Consider the following 24584-nt stretch of genomic DNA (forward strand, 5'->3'; position numbering starts at 1 on the left):
TAAAAGAAAATGTTTGCTTCACTTTGATCCAGGCAAGCATAGGGAATAGTTTAGCAGTTTGTAACTCTACTTGGCTTGGGCTATGCACACACCCCTGTGACAGCAATGCACAAAGCAACCTAGGACTGTTGACTTGCATTGAATTGCAAATATACCTGATTCTAAACAATGGAATAAGTTCGTCTTCCCCTTGACAATTATCAAACATGGGGAGTTTCTATTCAAATCTTATGTTCATGTATAGCTGGTAGGAAAGTAAAGAAGTTAATCAATCCTGAGCTGGTCTTAGATGCAAATGTAATTAAAATAGCTTCTCTTGGTGAACTTTTAAGGAGAAAAACCTACCATCTTATGCTAGTTATATGCAAAATTAGGTGTAAATATACTATTTTAATTATATTTATTTTAAATAGGCATTGTGGAAAGGGATGTGGACAGTAGAAAAGAAAACCTAATATACCTTAAATGACCATCAAAATAGAGAACCTAACTCACTGTACCCCCTAATTACAAGAACCTTAATTGTTTTGAACACCATAAAAGAAAGTCCCAAACAACAAACTGAGGCCTGGAGGAGTACCCTCACCCAGGTAACCCACTGTCACTCTTGACCATAGATTTCCTAATGATCCTTACTATAATTTTGCTTTTGAATAAAGTTTCCTTGAGATTTTGTATCCTTTGTGTTCCCTTATTTCAAGGACCTGGAGACACCTAGCATAGAGCCCAACCACAGTAACGATTTATCCTAAACAACTATTAATCCAATCATTCCAACATATATAGGAGAGTAACCAGGAGGAAAGGACCGTTCAGACTAAATGCTATCTAGGTTACAGCTCTTACTATTAAGGATTTTGGTATATTTCATATTCAAGTTTTACTAGAAACTGCTCTTTCTAGTTTGATACCTGTTTAGTTGGAAAAGCTGATTCTAGAAGAGGAATGGGGGCATAAATAGAGGGGATGAGGGAGGGCTAAAAACAATATAGCTACATATCTAGAAATCTCATATCCCCTAAAAAGTAGCAACTGGATGGCACCTTCTGTCAAGGGTGAACAGCCTAAGGAAATCAAAAAATTATACCTGAATCAAGTGAGCTGTCCAAGCAAATGGAACCAGCTATGTGTTTTTACTTCTTGCCTCTGCCCCATTGTTGGCTTTACAGAACTGCAGGGTTATTTATTTCTGCTACAAAGGATCTAGTCTGATCACCAACGAATGCAAAGACTTGAAATCCCAAGATATCAAATGACAATGTTGCATGCCTTTATTTATTTTTTTTTAGTAAGTTTTTAAAAGTTTACTCATCCTTAATGGAAAAGGAGCCAACACTCTACTCCATATCACATGGACAACTATATTCTAGAAGAGGGTGTTGAAAAGCTATGAAAGCAGAGCATGAGGTGGAGTGGAGCGTAGGTTTTTTCTCCTGGTGTGATATGACCATGGCCATGACTAAGCAGAGCAGCCGAGGTAAACCGTGGGTGAGTTTATTCACGGTTATGACACTAAAACAACCAGGATAATATAGCTGATATTGCTGTCAGTGGGATGAAGCTTTAATATGCCATCCTGGAAGGACAAAGGAGGGTCTGAGACTCTGACCATCACGTTCTCCTGCCCCAGCTACATGTGGCTCTGGACGTAGGCGTTAGAAGGTTGACTTGTGTTGGGACTCTAAGGTGGTGGAGCTGCCCAAGAACCATCCAAGGTCCCATAAGTAATTCTAACAAACTCATTTATTTATCAAATTGGACTTGACAGAATTTTTCTTTGGTCTGTAACCAAATGGTTCCATGTGTGAAGAATGCTTTATCTGTAAATATCATGAAGATAATGTAATTATCTCTTAAAACCAAAAACAAAACAAAACAAAACAAAAACAAAAAACAAAAAAACCCAACAACAACAAAAAACCAACCAGCCAAACAATAACAACAACAACCAACCAACCAACCAACCAACCAATCAACCAATCAACCAACTATATCCAGTTCCTTGTGTGAACTCAAGTATGTGTGGCCTTGGGAAAATATAGTCAGAGTGCATTTCACAAGACAGCTGTGAAGTCTGATAGGAAAGCTCTGAAGAGACCTGGGACACAGGGAGGGGCAGCCTTACATGATCTACTCCTTCCCAAGCCTGACTACTGACCAATATCCTTGCATCATTTCTAAGAACTCCTGGCACCTCTCTAGTATCTTATAAGTCAGTCATTTGTCTGGCTGGGCCTGTCATTATTTATGAATGCTGGGAGGTACTAATATTGTCTTTGTTGGTCTAGTAATCAGCTGCTACTGCTAGGTCACTTGGAAGAAATAAAATTCTTATAAAAACAATAAAGAAACCAGGTAAAATATTATTCATAGGCAAAATCAATGGAGGATTTTTGAGGAAGACAAGATCATTCATAGGTAAAGACTATATAAAAACTAGAAAACTGGGCATGGGATGTATGTCTTTAATTTAAGTACCTAGGTGGCATAGGCAGGCAGATATCTTGTAAGTTCAAGTCTAGCCTGGTATATATTAAAAAAAAAAAATCAAGAGACACTGTCTTTTAAAAGCTAAAAATATAATACAAAAGACTGAGCATGTAAATGTTTTATGAATTGTTGAAACAATATACATTTTCTGTTTAAAAATCCAAGTCATACAAGTAAAAAAAATATGAGAAATTTTCATAATCCCATCCTTAAAGAAAGCTGCAGTTTCTAGTTTAGAGTGAGTTTCTTTTTCCTAAGGGAAAGAACAATTAGCAATATTTATTAGTTTAAGTTGTCCTAAGTATGGTTAATAGAAATTTAGGGTCTGCTGATTCCCAGTAAGAGAATCAAGTTGCAGTGACCCCAAACCCACCAAGAGTCCCTGCTTTGTTTGTGGTGAAAGACCCTAGCTTAGTATTCATTATCTGATATGCATTTGCTGATGTGTGGACCACCAGATCCAGGAAAGAAGGAATAACCTGTCTATGAATTCTCCCTTATGGGAAACTCCAAATAACAGATGAACCAGACTTGTGAGGAGGAACAGGAACATTAAGGTGCACGATTCTGAATGTGCCTTAGAACTTTTTGTTTCTTTTTCTTGGAGAAGAGAAAACCTCACTGACCATTGTAATAATACTGTTCTTAGAAGTTCCTTTGCCATTTGACACTCTCTTCCGAATTTGATGGACCCTGCTTAGTTTGGGGAACAATTGGTTCTGAAGGTGATGAGTTTATTCTTAGAGGATGGTTCTAGCTCAATAGTCAGGAAACATAATATGGGCACTTGAAGATACAGTTCTCTTTGTCATTACAGTTTATCCCTCAGAATCTAGTCTTGTGCATCTGAGACACAAAATCAAGATGGAGGGTAAAATTGAGCTGATCTTGTGAAGAAAGGGTTGAGTAGCTTCCAAGCAGGCATTCTCCTGGGCCATGAGCATGACCAGGAGCTCTGAATACTCCTTACTACCTCCACCCTGTCAGAGCTGATGCTTTGTTTTCAGTCAGCCCAGGGCTCCTTCCTTTTGTACTTGACTATGCAAAGGACATCTGATGTGAAAATTATCATAATGTAACTCTATGCTTGAATAAGTCAACAACAAAGCTGTCTTCTAAGAATAATAGCCAGTCCTGGAGTACTTTTTTATTGTTATTAAAAACAGATTTCAGTGCCGAACTATCAAAACATTTTCTTTGTACAATGAGTGATATGGTTAGGCAGAATTCTGCAAAGCAGACAGGTTTACCTCTGCCTTCATTTAACTAAAGCCTTTTTTGTACTGATTTCAGCAACGTATTCAACTTTTCTGTCATCAATACAGTAATTTAATACTACCTAGTGATAATAGGCAGTGAAATAGTAGAATCAGTCACAAGATTTTGAAGGTGATTCCCCTGTAGTGCTGTGATGGATTATTTAGTAGGTTTGATGTAGTAAATGCATTTTCTGTTTGCTGTATTTTTTAAGTTTGAATGAATTTACGAGGATATAGTTCTATAGTAACTTCAAAGTATTTAATATAGTCAAAACTTGAGGTTGGAATATAGACCTGGCAGTCATTGACCCAGTTTGTTGAGGATTAGCTAATTTATGTCAACAAGATCAGGTGGAAGGGCCTGCTGTGGTATACCAACTATTATAATATATCACCTGACTTATATTTTTGTTTGTTTTTAACTCTTAGGAATCTTTTCCGTTCAGGACCTTTGGGAGTGTCTGCTATGACAGAACAGACAAGACACACATAATGAACATTACAGAATTTATACCCTAGAGGAAAGAGCTTATGCTTCAGAGGATAGAGCAGTATTTAAATCAGGTAAGTGAAAAATTCACATATTATAGAATGAGGTTGGTTTTTTTTTTTTTTTTTTTTTTTTTTTTTTTTTTTTTGAGATGGGACTTCTCTGTGTAGGTCCGGATGGCCTTGAACTTGTTATTCTCTATCCTTAGTTTTGTGTAAGCCATACGTGCAATAACTCAGTTTCTATTATGCCTAGCTCTTAGAATAGGACATTTCAATAAGAGTTAAAAATCAATATTGTAAGCTGTGAATAGAAGATGAAGTTTCCATGAGTTTCCAGGAGAAGTGTCAAAGATAAGGAGACTTCAAGTAAAGACAAGAAGAGAGGAAAGAAAGGATACATGTCCAAAGGAGAACTCCAGACACTAGGAAGGGCAAGCACAGACATCCTGAGGTAGAATAATAGCACATGAGCATCCTAAGAAGGGGCAGGAAGGCCAGCATAGCCAGACCAGGAAGAAGAAAGGGAAGGACAATGGGGAACAAAGTTAGGATTAAAACCAGAGAAGCGATCATGGCAAGCATAGTTCACTGGAGGGACAGCGGTGGTCACACATAGGTAAGGAATTGTTGAAGATACCTGAGTAAAAAGGTAATGGGATGTGGTTGGCACCAAACATTTATAGTCTGGCTGTTGCTTTAAGAACTCACTGGAAGGAAGGCAAGGAAGAAAGTTGGAGATTCTTGCAGGAATCCAAGCTATAGAGAAAGTACCCAAGGAGCTAAAGTGATCTGCAACCCTATAGGTGGAACAACAATATGAACTAACCAGTACCCCCCAGAGCTCGTGTCTCTAGCTGCATATGTAGCAGAAGATGGCCTAGTCAGCTATCATTGGAAAGAGAGGTCCATTGGTCTTGCAAACTTTATATGCCTCAGTACAGGGGAACACCAGGGCCAAGACATGGGAGTGGATGGGTAGGGGAGTGGGAGGGGGAAGGGTATGGGGGACTTTTGGGATCACATTGGAAATGTAAATGAAGAAAATACCTAATTAAAAAAAAAGGCAGAGATCTGGGCACCTTCCTTGCCAGAGGAGAGGTGTCCGCCCAGCCCAGGAGGGCATTGCCAGAGCATCTGCCGGAGGCATCTTGGTTCCCAGATCCTGCCAAGACTAGTCTGCACAGGTGAGAGTGTGGACTACAGAAGCTAACAACTTCTGGGACAGGCAGGAGCCACAGAGCATCTAAGGCAGGCCCCGTTTCAGGCTCCAGACATCCGGGCACCTTCCCTGCCAGAGGAGACGTGTCCACATCGACCAGGAGGGCTTTGCCTGAGCATCTGTGGCAGCCATCTTTATTCCCGGATCCTGCCAAGACTAGTCTGCACAGGTGAGAGTGTAGACTACAGAAGCTAACAGCTTCTGGGACAGGCCTTGTTTTGGGCCTTCATCTTCTGCCAGGAGGCAGGTCTGAACAACAGATATCTGTGCACCTTCTCTGCAAGAGGAGAGCTTGCCTGCAGAGAGTGCTCTAACCACTGAAACTCAGGAGAGAGCTAGTCTCCCAGATCTGCTGGTAGAGGCTAACAGAATCATGAAAGGAACAAGCTCTAACCAGAGAGAACTATAACAATTGACTCCAGAGATTACCAGATGGCAAAAGGCAGACGTAAGAATCTTACTAACAGAAACCAAGACCACTCACCATCATCAGAACCCAGCACTCCCACCTCAGACAGTTCTGGGTACCCCAACACACCCGAAAAGCTAGACCCAGATTTAAAGGCATATCTCATAATAATGGTAGAGGACATCAAGAAGGACCTTAATAACTCACTTAAAGAAATAAAGGAGAACACTGCTAAAGAGTTATGAGTCCTTAAAGAAAGACAGGAAAACACATCCAAACAGGGGATGGAAATGAACAAAACCATACGAGACCTAGTGGACACAATAAAGAAAACCCAAAGTGAGGCAACACTGGAGATAGAAACCCTAGGAAAGAAATATGGAACCATAGATGCGATCATCAGCAACAGAATACAAGAGATGGAAGAGAGAATCTCAGGTACAGAAGATTCCACAGAGAACATTGGCACAACAATCAAAGAAAATGCAAAAAGATCCTAACTCAAAACATCCATGAAATCCAGGACACAATGAGAAGACCAAACCTAAGGATAATAGGAGTAGATGAGAATGAAGATTTTCAACTTAAAGGGCCAGAAAATATCTTCAACAAAATTATAGAAGAAAACTTCCCAAACCTAAAGAAAGAGATGCCCATGAAGATACAAGAAGCCTACAGAACTCCAAATAGACTGGACCAGAAAAGAAATTCCTCCCAACACATAATAATCAGAACAACAAATGCACCAAATAAAGATAGAATATTAAAAGCAGTAAGGGAAAAAGGTCAAGTAACATATAAAGGCAGGCCTATCAGAATTACACCAGACTTTTCACCAGAGACTATGAAAGCCAGAAGATACTGGACAGATGTTATACAGACACTAAGAGAACACAAATGCCAGCCCAGGCTACTATACCCAGCCAAACTTCAATTACCATAGATGGAGAAACCAAAGTATTCCTTGACAAAACCAAATTCACACATTATCTTTCCACTAATCCAGCCCTTCAAAGAATAATAACAGGAAAAAACCAATACAAGGACTGAAACCACGTCCTAGAAAAAGCAAGAAAGTAATCCTTCAACAACCCTAAAAAAATACAGCCACAAGAACAGAATGCCAACTTTAACAACAAAAATAATAGGGAGCAACAATTACTTTTCCTTAATATCTCTTAATATCAATGGACTCAACTCCTCAATAAAAAGACATAGACTAACAGACTGGCTACACATACAGGACCCAAGATTCTGCTGCTTACAGGAAACCCATCTCAGGGAAAAAGACAGACACTACCTCAGAATGAAAGACTGGAAAACAATTTTCTAAGCAAATGGTCTGAAAAAACAAGCTGGAGTAGCCATTCTAATATCTAATAAAATCGACTTCCAACCCAAGGTTATCAAAAAAGACATGGAGGGGCACTTCATACTCATCAAAGGTAAAATCTTCCAAGAAGAACTCTCAATTCTGAATATCTATGCTCCAAATATAAGGACAGCCACATTCATTAAAGAAACTTTAGTAAAGCTCAAAGCACATATGGCACCTCACACAATAATAGTGGGAGACTTCAACACCCGACTTTCATCAATGGAGAGATCATGGAAACAGAAACTAAACAGGGACACAGTGAAACTAACAGAATTCATGAAACAAATGGATCTAACAGATACCCACAGAACATTTTATCCTAAAACAAAAGGATATACCTTCTTCTCCACACCTCATGGTACCTTCTCCAAAATTGACCATAAAGGAAGGAAAGAATAAAGAAAGAAATTAAGGACTTTTTAGAGTTTAATGAAAATGAAGCCACAACATACCCAAACCTATGGGACACAATGAAAGCATTTCTAAGAGGAAAACTCATAGCTCTGAGTGCCTCCAAAAAGAAAGTAGAGAGAGCACACATTAGCAGCTTGACAACACACCTAAAAGCTCTAGAGAAAAAAGGAAGCAAATTCACCCAAGAAGAGTAGTCGGCAGGAAATAATCAAACTCAGGGGAGAAATCAACCAAGTGGAAACAAGAAGAACTATTCAAAGAATCAACCAAATGGGGAGCTGGTTCTTTGAGAAAATCAACAAGATAGATAAACCCTTAGCCAGACTCACTAAAAGGCACAGGGACAGCATCCTAATTAACAAAATCAGAAATGAAAAGGAAGACATAATTACAGATCCTGAAGAAATCCAAAACACCATCAGATCCTTCTACAAAAGGCTATACTCAACAAAACTGGAAAACCTGGAAGAAGTGAACAAATTTCTAGACACATACCAGCTACCAAAGTTAAATCAGGATCAAGTTAACGATCTAAACAGTCCCATATCCCCTAAAGAAATAGAAGCAGTCATTAATAGTCTCCCAGCCAAAAAAAGCCCAGGACCAGATGAGTTTAGTGCAGAGTTCTATCAGACCTCAAAGAAGATCTAATTCCAGTTTTTCTCAAACTATTCCACAAAATAGAATTAGAAGGTACTCTACCCAACTTATTCTATGAAGCCACAATTACTCTGATACCTAAACCACAGAAAGATCCAACAAAGATAGAGAACTTCAGACCAATTTCCCTTATGAATATCGATGCAAAAATACTCAATAAAATTCTCGCTAACCGAATCCAAGAACACATTAAAGCAATCATCCATCCTGACCAAGTAGGTTTTATTCCAGGGATGCAGGGATGGTTTAACATATGTAAATCCATAAATGTAATCCATTATATAAACAAACTCAAAGACAAAAAACACAGGATCATCTCGTTGTATGCGGAGAAAGCATTTGACAAGAGCCAACACCCATTCATGATAAAAGTCTTGGAAAGATCAGGAATTCAAGGGCCATACCTAAACATGATAAAAGCAATCTACAGCAAACCAGTAGCCAACATCAAAGTAAATGGTGAGAAGCTGGAAGCAATCCCACTAAAATCAGGGACTAGAAAAGGCTGCCCACTTTCTCCCTACCTCTTCAACATGGTACTTGAAGTATTAGCCAGAGCAATTCGACAACAAAAGGAGATCAAGGGGATACAAATTGGAAAAGAGGAAGTCAAAATATCACTATTTGCAGATGATATGATAGTATATATAAGTGACCCTAAAATTTCCACCAGAGAACTCTTAAACCTGATAAACAGCTTCGGTGAAGTAGCTGGATATAAAATTATATCAAACATTGACTCAAACAAGTCAATGGCCTTTTTCTACACAAAGAATAAACAGGCTGAGAAAGAAATTAGGGAAACAACACCCTTCTCAATGGTCACAAATAATATAAAATACCTTGGCGTGACTCTAACTAAGGAAGTGAAAGATCTGTATGATAAGAACTTCAAGTCTCTGAAGAAAGAAATTAAAGAAGATCTCAGAAGATGGAAAGATCTCCCATGCTCATGGATTGGCATGATCAACATTGTAAAAATGGCTATCTTGCCAAAAGCAATCTACAGATTCAATGCAATCCCCATCAAAAGTCCAACTCAATTCTTCAACGAATTAGAAAGAGCAATCTCCAAATTCACCTGGAATAACAAAAAACCTAGGATAGCAAAAACTCTTTTCAAGGATAAAAGAACCTCTGGTGGAATCACCATGCCTGACCTAAAGCTTTACTACAGAGCAATTGTGATAAAAACTGCACGGTACTGGTATGATGACAGACAAGTAGACCAAAGGAATAGAATTGAAGACCCAGAAATGAACCCACAAATCCATGGTCACTTGATCTTCCACAAGGGAGGTAAAACCATCAGGTGGAAGAAAGACTGTATTTTCAACAAATGGTGCTGGCACAACTGGTGGTTATCATGCAGAAGAATGCTAATTGATCCATTCCTATCTCCTTATACTAAGGTCAAATCTAAGTGGATCAAGGAACTTCACATAAAACCAGAGACACTGAAACTTTTAGAGGAGAAAGTGGGGAAAAGTCTCGAAGATATTGTCACAGCGGAAAATTTCCTGAATAGAACAGCAATGGCTTGTGCTGTAAGATCAAGAATTGACAAATTGGACCTCATGAAACTGCAAAGCTTCTGCAAGGCAAAAGACACCGTCAATAAGACAAAAAGGCCACCAACAGATTGGGAAAGGATCTTTACCTATCCTAAATCAGATAGGGGACTAATATCCAATATAAATAAAGAACTCAAGAAGGTGGACTCCAGAAAATCAAATAACCCCATTCAAAAATGGGGCTCAGAGCTAAACAAAGAATTCTCACCTGAGGAATACTGAATGGCTGAGGAGCACCTGAAAAAATGCTCAGCATCCTTAATCATCAGAGAAATGCAAATCAAAACGACCCTGAGATTCCACCTCACAGCAGTCAGAATGGCTAAGATCAAAAATTCAGGTGACAGCAGATGCTGGTGAGGATGTGGAGAAAGAGGAACACTCCTCCATTGTTGGTGGGATATCAAGCTTGTACAACCACTCTGGAAATCAGTCTGGCGGTTCCTCAGAAAATTGGACATAGTACTACAGGAGGATCCCGCAATACCTCTCCTGGGCATATATCCAGAAGATGTCCCAACCGGTAAGAAGGACACATGCTCTGCTATGTTCATAGCAGCCTTATTTATAATAGCCAGAAGCTGGAAAGAACCCAGATGCCCCTCAACAGAGGAATGGATACAAAAAATGTGGTACATTTACACAATGGGGTACTACTCAGCTATTAAAAAGAATGACTTTATGAAATTCCTAGGCAAATGGATGGACCTGGAGGGCATCATCCTGAGTGAGGTAACACAATCACAAAAGAACTCATATGATATGTACTCACTGATAAGTGGATATTAGCCCAGAAACTTAGTATACCCGAGATATAAGATACAATTTGCAAAACACATGAAACTGAAGAAGAACGAAGACGAAAGCCTGGACACTTTGCCCCTTCTTAGAATTGGAAACAATCACCCATGGAAGGAGTTACAGAGACAAAGTTTGGAGCTGAGACAAAAGGATGGACCATCTAGAGACTGTCATATCCAGAGATCCATCCCATAATTAGCCTCCAAACGCTGACACCATTGCATACACTAGCAAGATTTTGCTGAAAGGACCCTGATATAGCTGTCTTTTGTGAGACTAGGCCAGGGCCTAGCAAACATATAAGTAGATGCTCACAGTAATCTATTGGATGGATCACAGGGCCCCCAGTGGAGGAGCTAGAGAAAGCATCCAAGGAGCTAAAGAGATCTGCAACCCTGTAGGTGCAACAACATTATGATCTAACCAGTACCCCGGAGCTCTTGACTCTAGCTGCATATGTATCAAAAGATGGCCTATTCGGCCATCACTGGAAAGAGAGGCCCATTGGACACGCAAACTTTATAAGCCCCAGTACAGGGGAATGCCAGGGCCAAAAAATGAGAATGGGTGGGTAGGGAAGTGGGGGTAGGGTATGGGGGACTTTTGGGATAGCATTCTAAATGCAATTGAGGAAAATACGTAATAATAAAAAATATTAAAAAAAGAAAAAAGAAAAAGAAAAAAGGTAGCATTTTCAACTAATGGTGCTGGCACAACTGGTGGTTATCATGCAGAAGAATGCTAATTGATCCATTCCTATCTCCTGTACTAAGGTCAAATCTAAGTGGATTAAGGAACTTCACATAAAACCAGAGACACTGAAACTTATAGAGGAGAAAGTAGGGAAAAGCCTCGAAGATATTGTCACAGCGGAAAATTTCCTGAATAGAAAAGCAATGGCTTGTGTTATAAGATTGAGAATTGACAAATGGGACCTCATAAAATTGCAAAGCTTCTGTAAGGCAAAAGACACAGTCAATAAGACCAAAAGACCACCAACAGATTGGGAAAGGATCTCTACCTATCCTAAATCAGACAAGGGACTAATATCCAATACATATAAAGAGCTCAAGAAGCTGGACCCCAGAAAATCAAATAACCCCATTCAAAAATGGGGCTCAGAGCTAAACAAAGAATTCTCACCTGAGGAATACTGAATGGCTGAGAAGCACCTGAAAAAAATGTTCAGCATCCTTAATCATCAGGGAAATGCAAATCAAAACTACCCTGAGATTCCACCTCACACCAGTCAGAATGGCCAAGATCAAAAATTCAGGTGACAGCAGATGCTGGTGAGGATGTGGAGAAAGAGGATCACTCCTCCATTGACAAATGGGACCCTCCAGGGTCCTTTCAACTGCCATTGTTGGTGGGATTGCAAGCTGGTACAACCACTCTGGAAATCAGACTGGTGGTTCCTCAAAAAATTGGACAGAGTACTACAGGAGGATTCCGCAATACCTCTCCTGAACATATATCTAGAAGATGTTCCATCCAGTAAGGACACATCCTCCACTATGTTCATAGCAGTTTTATTTATAATAGCCAGAAGCTGGAAAGAACACAGATGCCCCTCAACAGAGGAATGGATACAGAAAATGTGGTACATTTACACAATGGAGTACTACTCAGCTATTAAAAAGAATGAATTTATGAAATTCCTAGGCAAATGGATGGACCTGGAGAGCATCATCCTGAGTGTGGTAACTCAATCACAAAAGAACTCATATGATATGTACTCACTGATAAGTGGATATTAGCTCAGAAACTTAGAATACCCAAGATACAAGATACTATTTGCAAAACACATGTTCGGAAAGAATGAAGACCGAGGTGTGGCTACCTTGCCCCTTCTTGGAATTGGGAGCAAGGCACTCATGGAAGGAGCTATAGAGACAAAGTTTGGAGCTGAGACGAAAGGATGGACCATATAGAGACCTCCCTACCAGGGGATTCATCCCATAATCAGCCTCCAAACGCTGACACCATTGCATACACTAGCAAGATTTTGCTGAAAGGACCCTGATATAGCTGTCTCTTGTGAGACTATGTTTGCCTAGCAAACACAGAAGTGGATGCTCACAGTCAGCTATTGGATGGATCACACGGCCCCCAATGGAGGAGCTAGAGAAAGTACCCAAGGAGCTAAAGGAATCTGCAACCCTATAGGTGGAACAACAATATGAACTAACCAGAACCCCCCTCCCCCCGGAGCTCGTGTCTCTAGCTGCATATGTATCAGAAGATGGCCTAGTCGGCCATCAGTGGAAAGAGAGGCCCATTGGTTGTGCAGACCTTATATGCCTCAGTACAGGGGAACACCAGGGCCAAGAAGTGGTAGTGGGTGGGTGGGGGAGTGGGTGTGGGAGGGTGTGGGGGACTTTTAGGATAGCATTGGAAATGTAAATGAAATAAATACCTAATTAAAAATAAAGACAAAAAATAGAATGTAGTGTTTGGTGATAAATTGGATGGAAATGTGGGCAGCAGAGTGCACTCACTGTTAGCACTGCCTTGTTTGTAATTTGAAAAGCATCTTGCTAACCTTGGCTTATTCAGACATACTTCTATCTGTGCAACTCTGGCTGCCGGGGCGGGGGTGGGGGGCGCTAATTCCATACCACATATATTCTTTTGTTGGTTGCTCAGATTCTGAGACCTCCCAGGGGTCCAAGTTAGTTAGCGAGGATGCTTGTCTGCTCCATTCCTCCTACTCTTCCTACTTGCCATGAAACCTGTTTGTTGATACATCAAGCAGTGTTTCTTGTGCCAGAAACTAGCATATATAACCACATCTCCTTCTAAATTTGTTGTTCCCGTTATGAATATCACAGTTTCGGTTCTGTACATTGTACCACTATATGTATTTCAAACTTTACTATGTTTATGAGAATTAAACTCCTGTGAACCAAAGAAGGCTAAAATGGAAGCTTAGAGGCTACATGAAGGCCTGGAGCTCTCAAGACCAGATGAAACAGGTAATTTCTGAGCAGAGGCACCTTGCTTAAAGCTGAGATAGTTCAGTGGTTAAGATCACTGTCTGTTTTTCCAGAGGTTCTGTGTTCAATCCCCAGCAACCACATGGTGGCTCCAACCATCTGTAATGGGATCTGATGCCCTCTTCAGGCATGAAGCAGATAGAGCTCTCATATACATAAATAAATGTTTTTACAAAAACCCAAAATTATTATAACTGGCCCAACTCTGTTTTGTTTGCACACAGGAGTCTAGCATAACTGTCCTCTGAGAGACTCTACCTAGTAGTAGACTGAAACAGAAGCATATACCCACAACCAAGCATCAGATATGCAGGTCAGGGACACCTATGGAAGAGTTGGGGGGAGGATTGAAGCCCATAAAGTAAATGGGAATCCCATAGGAAGGCCAACAGAGTCAACTAACCTGGACCCCTGGGAGTTCTCAGAATCTGAGTCACCAACCAAAGAACATACATGGGCTAGAATGACCCCCACCCGCAGCACATATGTAGCAGACAGGCAATTCAGTGAAGTACACTCTGCTTCTAATGCAACAGCAATGACACCTTTTATCAAGCCTTTAAGCCAGACTTCATCTCAGACAGTCTGTCACAGTGTATCTATCACAGGCAGAGTGATTCTGTAGGATGGGTGGTCACTAGTGTGCAACAGCCTTCCCGAAACCATCTAGAGCCTCATACAGATAGAATCTTCCACAAGTCCCACTGCCAATGCAGTCATACTCCATGTAAAGATATAAAAATGCTGAACAAGGGATACTACTTTGTACAGATAATCAAATTCAATACCTACAGAGATTCCAGGGATGAAAAACAGCTAAACGCTAAAGCAACTTGGTGAAGCCAAGGGCAAGTCGCAGCAGGTCAAAGCTGAGCAGAGCTTCACATCCAGGGCTCCGGGTTTTCTTGAAGGGAAATGAAATCAGACCCCAGGTTTCCCACTGGAAATCAAAGTCAGAAGCATTAGAGAAAAGAAGCCACAAGCTGCCCATCAGCCACTGAAACAGAAGTTCTAAGAAGGCCAAGAATCTTGGAGCTCTCCTCAAAGATGTGTCCTAGGCCCAAGCTACCAAGAAAGAGTCATAATCAATACCACACTGAGACGGACAGACACATTTGCACAGCCTGTTGAAAATCAACATAAATATTTGACATGGAGTAGTAATTCCCATGGGTTTCAGAAGAGAAAATGAAATGGTCTCTCTGGACAGTACAATTGTCCTGTATTAAGATCAGTTTGTTTCCTGCTCTCAGTTACTCCATACTCTGTAAAATAGTGTCTTCAGACTGTGTCTTGTCCAAGGTAATTCCATCTGATAGCAGCATTTGGTTCCGTTTTTGAGTGCAAGTGGAGAAGATTCTGTACTTTGTTATGCACGTAGACACCTGTCTAACACTAGCTACAGGCACTGATAAATAACTTACTCCTAAAGGTAAAATGCCACCACCTATACATTTATCAAAGTATGAATAGATGGTTATAGTAAAACTGTATCAGATAAAGCAGTCTCTAAACGTATTTAACACAGTAGACCAAGCAAGGGGACCACTCTATCACATAGACACCTTTGAAGAAGAGGACATTTAACAACATGGTGGCCATAGCTCTACCTGACTTGTCATCTAAATACCTAGTATGTTAAGAGATGAACATGGAAAGGACTTTACCAACTGTCCTCTGGGCTGCAGCCTCAGGCTAGTATACCACTGTAATTCAGCTGATTGGAGTTACCATCTGCCTGTCCATCAGGTCCTCTGACAAGAGCTGCTCCTGCATTCAACTCTTCAGTTTGATTTGCCCCTCTGCATCCCCTGCAGCCAGGCTCTGATTCCAGCTGGGTTGTGAACATCTTGGCTAGCCCCTAGAGTGATTCTCCTTGTACTTCTGTTGCTCTATGTCTGTTTCCACAAGGTTTCTATAATCTCTGCTGTGGTCTCATCATCTCTTTTGTTGCCATTCTGTAATGTCCATATGTCCATATAAGGAGATATAATCACTGTGTTATATGTAGTGTATGAGCTGATTAGCAATTAAAATTGGGATAAAAGATCTTGTGTTTGCCAATGGCCAGCTATGAGAAAATATCAGAACTCCTTGGAAAATTGCAGAAAAAAAAAACTTGACATATATTCATAAACTGTGAATTAGTTAATTAGCAAACCCTGATATTGTAGAAATATGCAAATATAGCCTCCACCTTGAGGGATAGCTATATTTCTGACATAGCACACTACTTCACCTGACCATGGACTTCACAGTAAGACAAAGAAATCAGAGACTTTGAACCTCATGACATAAAAGTAATAACAAGCTAGGAAAACATTTCTAGTAAGAGCGTCTCATTAAAATGTCCAGAGGGGTAAAGGATGAAGGAGAAAGAGAGATAAAGGACTTTGGAGAAAAAATATAGATATGATAGAAGAAAGGACTCTGACCCCTAAACATCTGGTCAGTGAATGCTGAAAGTCTAGATGTCAGAGACTTGTCTGTGAAAACGGAGTAGGAGAGAAACAAGAGTGTAGCACTCTGTCTAATGATCTGAAACATACATTAAAAAAAACATGGGGAAAGAACGATAATGTAGAAGAACACTAATGGTTTGTTCAGAAACGGGATAAATGGAAGATGGGTAATGGTTAAGAGAAGATACTCTAGCTATTTCCAAATGTGAGGAACAGTATAAGTCATAAGACTGAGGCAGCACAGTGAGTCCCAGCTAGGAAAGCTTAAGTACATCTTCACATAAACACAGTGTAGTGAATCAGAAGAACACAACCACGACCTCTGTACATCACTGAAGGAGAAGAAGCACTGAAGCATTACCTAAAATGTAACAGCCGTTAGAAGCTCATCTTCACACAGCAGTAAAGCACTTCGGAAGATAATGCAATAATGTATTCAAAGGGAAAACACCACAGATAGTCTAGAACTATGTATTTAGCAAGCCTGTAATTCAAGAGTAAGGGCTGGCTCAAGAATAACAAAATCAGAGATTTTTCTATTCTGCTTAACTTAAAAATTATTTTAGCCAGAGAATATTGAACCTGGGAGTAAGCCGAAATAAAAAGTTGTGTGAAGCCAAGGAACTAGCCAATACTTTTGTTCGTTTTAATACAACTGAAAAAAATTAATGATAAATGACCAGACTTGGGAGTGTCCAGAAAAGAGGAAGTAAGGGAAGCCCACATGTGGGAGGTAGAGAAGGGAAACCAGACATTACAGAGCTCTTGGGGTTCCTAGAGAACAATATAGAGATTAATGACTTTTGTGTTTATAAAATTGCCTGTGCCCCTTAATCAGCTGAGTTAAGGCACATCAGGAGGTCAAGTCAAAGAGGAAATGTGGCTGACCCAATGTGAAGAAAACAGAGTAAAAGCCCCTCCTCGCCCCAAATAAGACATGAGCATGGAGGCTGTGGTCTTCTCAACACTTCCTTCTGCACTGACTTTCTCTCTTCTCTACAAAACCCTGGATTCATGAACATCTTCCTACCTTATCTTGGCTTCACTGAAGATCAACTATCTGCCCCCAGAGTCCACTGAAGTAAGATATCAGATGCTTTTAAAAGCTCTATTAAAAGTTGCAGAATCTTATTAGCAATATTATACCACATGTTTCCCAGGAGGAAGGGAGGATAATTTGCTCTTTAATTTCAAAGAATGTATCTTCTTCTTGTAGTCCGCTCTAAGGAGAAACAAAAACTGACTTCTAGGGAAAAGTGCTAGGAAATGTCAGGTTTCCATGGTTGTGGTCTTCAGGAAAAAAAGATGGGACAGGGTAGGCCAAGCAAATGATTGGACCCTATGGGACAGTTGAGGTGGGCTTGATCTGGGGACTCTCTTATACTCTGTATTATGGCCACAAGCTGTTCAGCAGTCTTGGGCATTTAGAATACTTCCAACACAGTGAGGGGCCATGTATGTCCAGTATCTTGTGTGGGAATAGTGTAGAAGGTGACTGAATGGAAATGAGAAGTAACTGGAGCTGTCTCAATCAGTTGAAGCAGCTGTGACAACTCTACTGCATATCGTCATACAGATTGCACACTACTCAACTCCGAGTTAGCTATTCACGCAGAACAGGAGGCAGTCACCCTGTACAAGGCATGGCGTTCCTTATGTCCCATCACAAAGAAGTGTGTTTCCCTTGCTGTAGTGGACTGGGAGAACTGGTGGCTTTAATTACTTAAGTGTTGAAGAAAGTTTTAACTGTATACAGATCTTGTCAGAGGTCTCACAGCTCTCTCAGCTCCAACGTCTTGCAGGCTCCACCACTACCCAGGCTTCAGTTTCACAGCTTGCCTCAGTGACTGTCTGAAACTACAAAAGGGGACTCCACAACTCCTTCATGTTTGTATCCTCCATGCCTCTAAAGGCAGAAGTAGATGGACGACACTGCCAAGTTTAGCCACTAGCTTGGGACATCCCCAAGCCACTTTGGATCACGTTTGCAGGAGACTTTGTTATTGCTTTCTTTTTTTTTCCCATTTTTTATTAGGTATTTAGCTCATTTACATTTCCAATGCTATACCAAAAGTCCCCCATACCCACCCACCCCCACTCCCCTACCCACCCACTCCCCCTTTTTGGCGCTGGCGTTCCCCTGTACTGGGGCATTGCTTTCTAATAACCCTTTAGGACCTTTTGTAAGTGTGAGGCTGAGATGGGTGGTGTGTGGCCTCTAGGCAGCATTTGTATTGTTTCAGTATGAAGAAGGCTCCTCCTTAACAGCACTCGTCACTTCAACAATCATAGCCTGTCTTCCAGCACAGGCCTTGCCTGCAACGTGAAGCTCACCTGTGTTCCTTTTCTCTTCAGTCTTACATTTTCTATTTCCTTTTGTTCTTTTTTTAATATTTGAAGAATTTTATATATGTGTTTGTTTTCTTTCTTAGTGCTCAAATAAATTCAAATGCAAGATGTGTGCTCTTATTTTAAGAAACCAAATTGTGTTGTTTTAAATGAAGAATGATAAGCATTACCAGCAACAAACACACCACATATTCAACATGATGCAGTCTTGAAACTTCCTTTGTCAATTTCTTTTAAACTTAGCCTCAATCATGTTCTTAGGGTAAGGGCAGAAGTCAGCCAGATTCTTTTGTCAAACATATCACAGGAATGGTATGGCCTCCAGCTAACACAGTCATATTGTTTCTCTCTGAGAGCTCCTGAGCCCAGCTTGCATCTTCCACATTGCCCTGAGCATTACTGTCTTACAGGCTCCTACTAAAATAGCCCTTTAAGCTCTGCTTATAGCATCCCACTGCTTTCCTAGGCCAAAATTCCAAATCTTTCACATTCCTACACCAAACATCAGGATCAGGTTCTCTGAGACAAGAGTCCACTCTCTGGTCTTAACTTCTGTTTAGTTGCTGTGATAAAATGCCATGCCCAGGGCAATTTATCCAAAAACAGAGTTTATTTTGGCTTATAGTTCCAGAAGCTCAGAGGGTATGATAGCAGGACAGCATGACAGCATGACAGCATGACAGCATGACAGCATGACAGCAGGCAGCAGGCAGCAGGCAGCAGGCAGCAGGCAGCCAGAGCATAGAGCTTAGAGATCACACCATTAACGGCAAGCATGAAGCACAGAGAGTGAACTCAAAATAGAGGTTATATATTCTCAAAGCCTGCCCCAGTGAATACTTCCTTCAGCAAAACCATACCTCTTAAAACTCCCCCAAGAGCACCCTCAAGTGGGGATCATGTGTTCCAATGCCCGAGCCTATGGCCTGTGGGGGACATTCCTAATTCTCACTACCACATTGGTTTCTTAAAATGACAGCAGGAATTTTGCATTTGGAGTTGTCTGATTTTTCAGGGGAGAAAATCCTGTATATATAAAATCCTTCAACTAACCTCTGGCCTTCATTTTAATGGGTGAGCACCACCACAATAAGAGATTAAGTACCAATAAAATGCATATTGTTCACCATGCTTTGCTCTTAAACACAATGTAGTGCCATTAAAGCACCATGTACCTCAAGCGAAGGTGCTGTTAGCCTATCAACTCTCCGTTTTCATATTGAAGAGTAAGAGCTCACTTCACCACAATTTCAGTGTGATTGCCTCCGCCCCACCTAAAAGCATAGCTCATTCCAAATGGAGCCACTGGGCGTAGCTGTCAGTCACTTTCCCTCCAGCATCCCATGATGGAAGTTTTCCATTTATTATTTCCTGTGGAAAGCAAGAATCGCGCCCCCCCCCCAAGTGTGTGTGTGTGTTTCCACAATTTTGATGTTTTTTTTTTTTTTCATTTCAGGGGAAAAAAAACAGAGGATGAAGTATTATAGAGAAAATGTCTTCTTTTTGTTTTGGTGAACATGTGAGAGGTTGGACACTTCTAAACGTGGCTGATATTAATAGTCTACATTTTTTTTCTCTAGACACTATTTTGGGGGTTTTGTACATTTGAATCAGGTTCTAACGTTCACAAGAAAGATATTTTCAGGAAGAGTTTCAAAAGGCTACTTCGCATGTGACTTTCCATGTCATGAAGCAGCCCCTTAGGAGGATTCATTTAAAGCACATTGTTAAGTCTTGAAAGTCAGAGTAGGAAGAACAGGGGAATACAGACCCCACAGTTCAAAGCTCAGCCCCTCTGGGCTATGCACTAAGAACTCTGGCACCCTGGAGACATTTATCCCTTGTTATCTTTTTAAAAATGAGGGCAAAATTCAAATTTATGGACTGGGAAATTAGCCCTGGGTTCAATCACAGGCACTGTGTAAATTGGATGTGGTGGTATGTGCCTCTAATTCTAGCACTGGGAAGGTAGAGGGGGCAGGAGGGTCAGAAGTTCAAAGCCAAGCTCAGCAGTACAGGGAGTTCAAGGACAACCTGCACTAGAGACTTTTTAAAAAGCCAAACAAAGAAAAATGAAAGAAGGAAGAAAGGAAAGAAACAAAAAGAAAAGAAAAGGAAAGAAAAGAAAGGAAACGTGTAAGAGAAAGAAAGTATCTGAATCTAAGGGCCAGCGGCGGTCAATCAGCTACTGGATGCCATAGTGACATAAAAACAAAACAAAACACCAAACACTATGTCCTTCCCTGTTGTGAAGGGCGTTAAAACCAAGGTAACATTTGCTGTGTGTATGGAATAATCAGATAATAGCTCTGTCCTCAGAGGCAAAGAAGATAAAACGAAGACATACAAGAGTGACTAAGCATTAAGAACAGATAAAGACATAATGTAACCAGTATTCAGAAGAGTGTGTACACCTTACAGGGAACTAGACAGCAAGAGCATAAGTAGGTTTTCAACTTACCAAGAATGGGAAAATCTGCTGCAGGGGACACACAATGTCTTTGAAACTCTATAAGTTCTTTAACTATGTTAAAAAAAAAACAACCAAAACCCTGTTGTTTTCCAAGTTCTTCATGACTTATATATAATGCACATAAACCTCTCTGAAGTAGGTGTTCTATCATTACAGATGAAGTTACAGCTCATGATTCATTCAATCACTTGTCTAAAGACAAATAGTCAACAGGTAGCAGAGTGAGGGCTAGAGCTCAGGCTTGCCTACATCTGCAATCTGTTTTAAACAAGATGACTAAATGCTAAAGTGCTCACTGGCTGGAAAATGGAGTACAAGCAAGATGATTGTGGGTAATATGTTGAAAAGGTGATGAAGGACCAACTCATACCATATTGTTCCTGTTATCAAGACTCAAAGATCTGGGTCATTAGATAGTAGGGAACATATTGAAATTCCCAGTGAGGTACAACATCACATTGGTATAATACTAAAAACATTTCTGAAAATATCACCACACATGGACCCAGAAATAAGCCAAATATCGCCTTGCCATTCTCCTGGGAGCTGAGTCATTCAGTCCAGGCTGCATGAGGAAGCAGTACTGAGTCTTCCAAGGCTTGAGGCTTCTATTTATTTTCCAGAATAATCAATAGTTCAGAATATCTGTATTGCATATAAAAGAATATCCAGAGAGTGAAAATTATTCTCTTGGAGTGGGTTTGGGTGTGGTGGGATAGAGTGTGGTATGGTAGGGTAAGGTGGGGTTATGTGTAGTGGAGTAGGGTGGGATAGGTTGGGGGGCAGGGTGAATTTCTCTTCCCCAAGTTGTCAGCCACTCCTGACTCCTGTGGGACTCCCATTCTCTACACCATCAAGCCTTGTCAGGTTTCATGGTACTTCCTGGAGCCTCCCTTTCTCTAGACCTCCAGATAGATCTGCTTCTTCCAACTCCAACCCAAGAGGTCTTGGCTTCATAGCTATCATCCATCTATTTGCCTATCATCTCTCTCTCTCTCTCCCTTCCTTCCCTCTCTCTCTCTCTCTCTCTCTCTCTCTCTCTCTCTCTCTCTCTCTCTCTCTCTTTCTTTCTTTCTTTCCATCCATCTATCCATCTATCCTGTTCCTTTAGAGAACTCTCACTAGTACAGATTGTGTTACTAGGAGTAGTTCTAGAGAAACAACGGTAAGGATGATTTTTTAAAGTATCTGTAACAGACTTTCTAATTCACAAACACCTACAGTTACCAAAGGCTATCTTAGAAGCACAGAAAACACTGATAGTCGATAGTATAAATTATTTAGTGAAATTATTTAGATAAATGCATCAGATGATCTTGATTCACCTATAGTGATGAACAAGAAGTTTAATGACTCTATACAGAGCTATTGATAATTTCTAGAAAGATGATGAAAGTAAGGATACTGGTTAGTTGCTTCTTAGTATCAAAGGATAAACTGAAAAGTGGGAAGAATGAGCTCCTAGATAAAATTAAGCAAGTCAAGGCATATCAGGATAAAGTGACAAAGGAAAAGAACAACCTTGGTGATAGAACTGACTGGGTATATAAACTGTTTAAAGGCTTCTAAGTGTTCCCTGGAAGAGAATCTTCTCTCCAGCAGCCAGAAAGCTCAAGTTTCAAAAATAGAACTTAGAGCCCCCACTATAAGATTGGCTTAGTTACAATGAAAATTCAAATTTCAGCCTCAGAGAATGTCCGTGGTTAAAGCAAGGACACTGAATGGTAAGGAATGGGATCTTGTAAGTTGTCATGGAGCTGTGTACGTGAACCCTACTGAGCCAGAGAACTTTTAACCCTCAGATTCTTAAGGGTTTATCTTACTTAAGGAAGTGAATTCTCTACCACTAAAAAGGGATGCAACCCAACCCCTGTCCCCTGTGGTATTGCCCTCACCCATAATTGAGTTACCAGAAGCAGTGCTCTTAAATACAACTGGCTTTCCACCTCCCAGCAGCTGTCAATTATCAATAGTTTCTTGGCTAGGGGTGGATCTTCATTGTTTACTTCCTTTCTCTGAGCTAGGATTTGGTCTTGCTGGGACTTGCACAGGGCTTGTGCATACTATCACAAATACTCTGAGATCATTTGTGCAGCTACCCTGCTGTGTCTGGAAGACACATTCTATGTAGTCATTCACCACTTCAGCTCTTTCTGCCCCATCTTCCACAACGATCCTGGAGCCTTAGAAGAAAGGATGTGACATAAATATACCATTTAGGGCTGAGGTATTTAAGCTTTTAGTCAAACAAAAAGGAGATGACAGCCAGGTGGTTAAGTGTATTGCATGTGAGTTGCATTTAGAAGCATGGCAAAAATGTAAGTTATTCTAAATCACTTAAATCTGATTATAATCCAAAAACAACAAAGAGAAAACCCATTGCTCACTAATATACAAGTAAGTGGTTTGGAAGAAAATGTTTGTGTATTTTGAAAACTGAACCAAAATCCCTGTAAGTATTGTGGTTGTTAGTGGACAGCCTTTTCTTTTACGTTATCAAAGGAGAGAGCTGGGGCTAAGACAAAAGGTCTTGGTTCCTAGATGGGAACCATTAGGAAGTAGAGACGGAATGATGATTATCACTAAGACATTAGAAGATATAAGTTTAATCAAGTTGTAGTATAGTTACAGAAGCACAGGAAGAGACATTTGCACAGTTGGCTGAGATGAGAAAAACACTTAAGACCTGCTATACTTACCCTAGGAAATCTGGGGCAATATATGTATACATTCCTTTATAGGAGTCTTTACTTGGGTCTTCTAGCAAGTCTGATGTTTCCGAAACTGGGACTTTGTCGAGAACGGAGAGCCCGTCCTAAGTAATTATACATTTAAAATACCGTTTTGGTAAAAGGTTTTACATTTTATTTTAAAACTTTTTTTTCTCTCTCTCTCTTTGTTTTTTTTTTGTTTGTTTGTTTGTTTCTTTTTTTATTGAATATTTTCTTTATTTACATTTCAAATGTTATCCCCTTTTGCAGTTCCCTACCCCATGCCCCTAGAAACCTCCTATCCCACCCCCACTTCTATTAGGATGCTCCCCCCACCTGCCCACCCACTCCTGCCTCCCCACTTGGCATTTCCCTACACTGGGGTATCAAGCCTTCATAGGACCAAGGGCCTCTCCACCCATTGATACCCAACAAGGCCATCCCTGATATATATGCAGCTGGAGCCATGGATGCCTCCACATGTCCTCGGTTAGTGGTTTAGTCCCTGGGAGCTCTGGGGGATGGGGGGGGGGGGCTGGCTGGTTGATATTGTTCTTCCTATGGGGTTGAAAACCCCTTTTAGATCCTTTAGTTTTTTCTCTAACTCTTCCATTGGGGACCCCATACTCAGTTCAATGATTGGCTGTGAGCATCTGCCTATGTATTTGTCAGGCTCTGGCAGAGCCTCTCAGGAGACAGCTGTATCAGGCTCCTGTCAACATGCACTTCTTGGCATCCACAATAGTGTCTGTCTTTGGTGACTGTATTTGGCATGAATCCCCAAGAGGGGCCATCTCTGGATGGTCTTTCCTTCAGTCTTTGTTCCACACTTTGTCTCCATATTTGCTCCCAAGTGTATTTTGCTTCCCCTTCTTAGAAGGACTGAAACACCCA

At 40.7% G+C, this 24584-nt stretch overlaps 1 protein-coding gene across 12 annotated transcripts in view; it reads right to left on the minus strand.

The window, feature by feature from the left end:
• Hecw1 (HECT, C2 and WW domain containing E3 ubiquitin protein ligase 1) overlaps positions 1-24584 on the minus strand; it is a 296852-nt gene that overhangs the window by 213973 nt on the left and 58295 nt on the right. The window contains exon 1 of one of the 12 annotated variants that reach the window (XM_006516812.4): positions 14488-23872. The exons of the other annotated variants lie outside the window; for them this stretch is intronic. The gene's annotated coding sequence lies outside the window, so the exon portion shown is untranslated. Of the gene's footprint in view, positions 1-14487; positions 23873-24584 lie in introns of those variants that run through there. 12 annotated transcript variants of the gene reach the window in all.

Source organism: Mus musculus, chromosome 13 (genome assembly GCF_000001635.26).
Source record: "Mus musculus strain C57BL/6J chromosome 13, GRCm38.p6 C57BL/6J".
Lineage (NCBI taxonomy): Eukaryota > Metazoa > Chordata > Mammalia > Rodentia > Muridae > Mus > Mus musculus.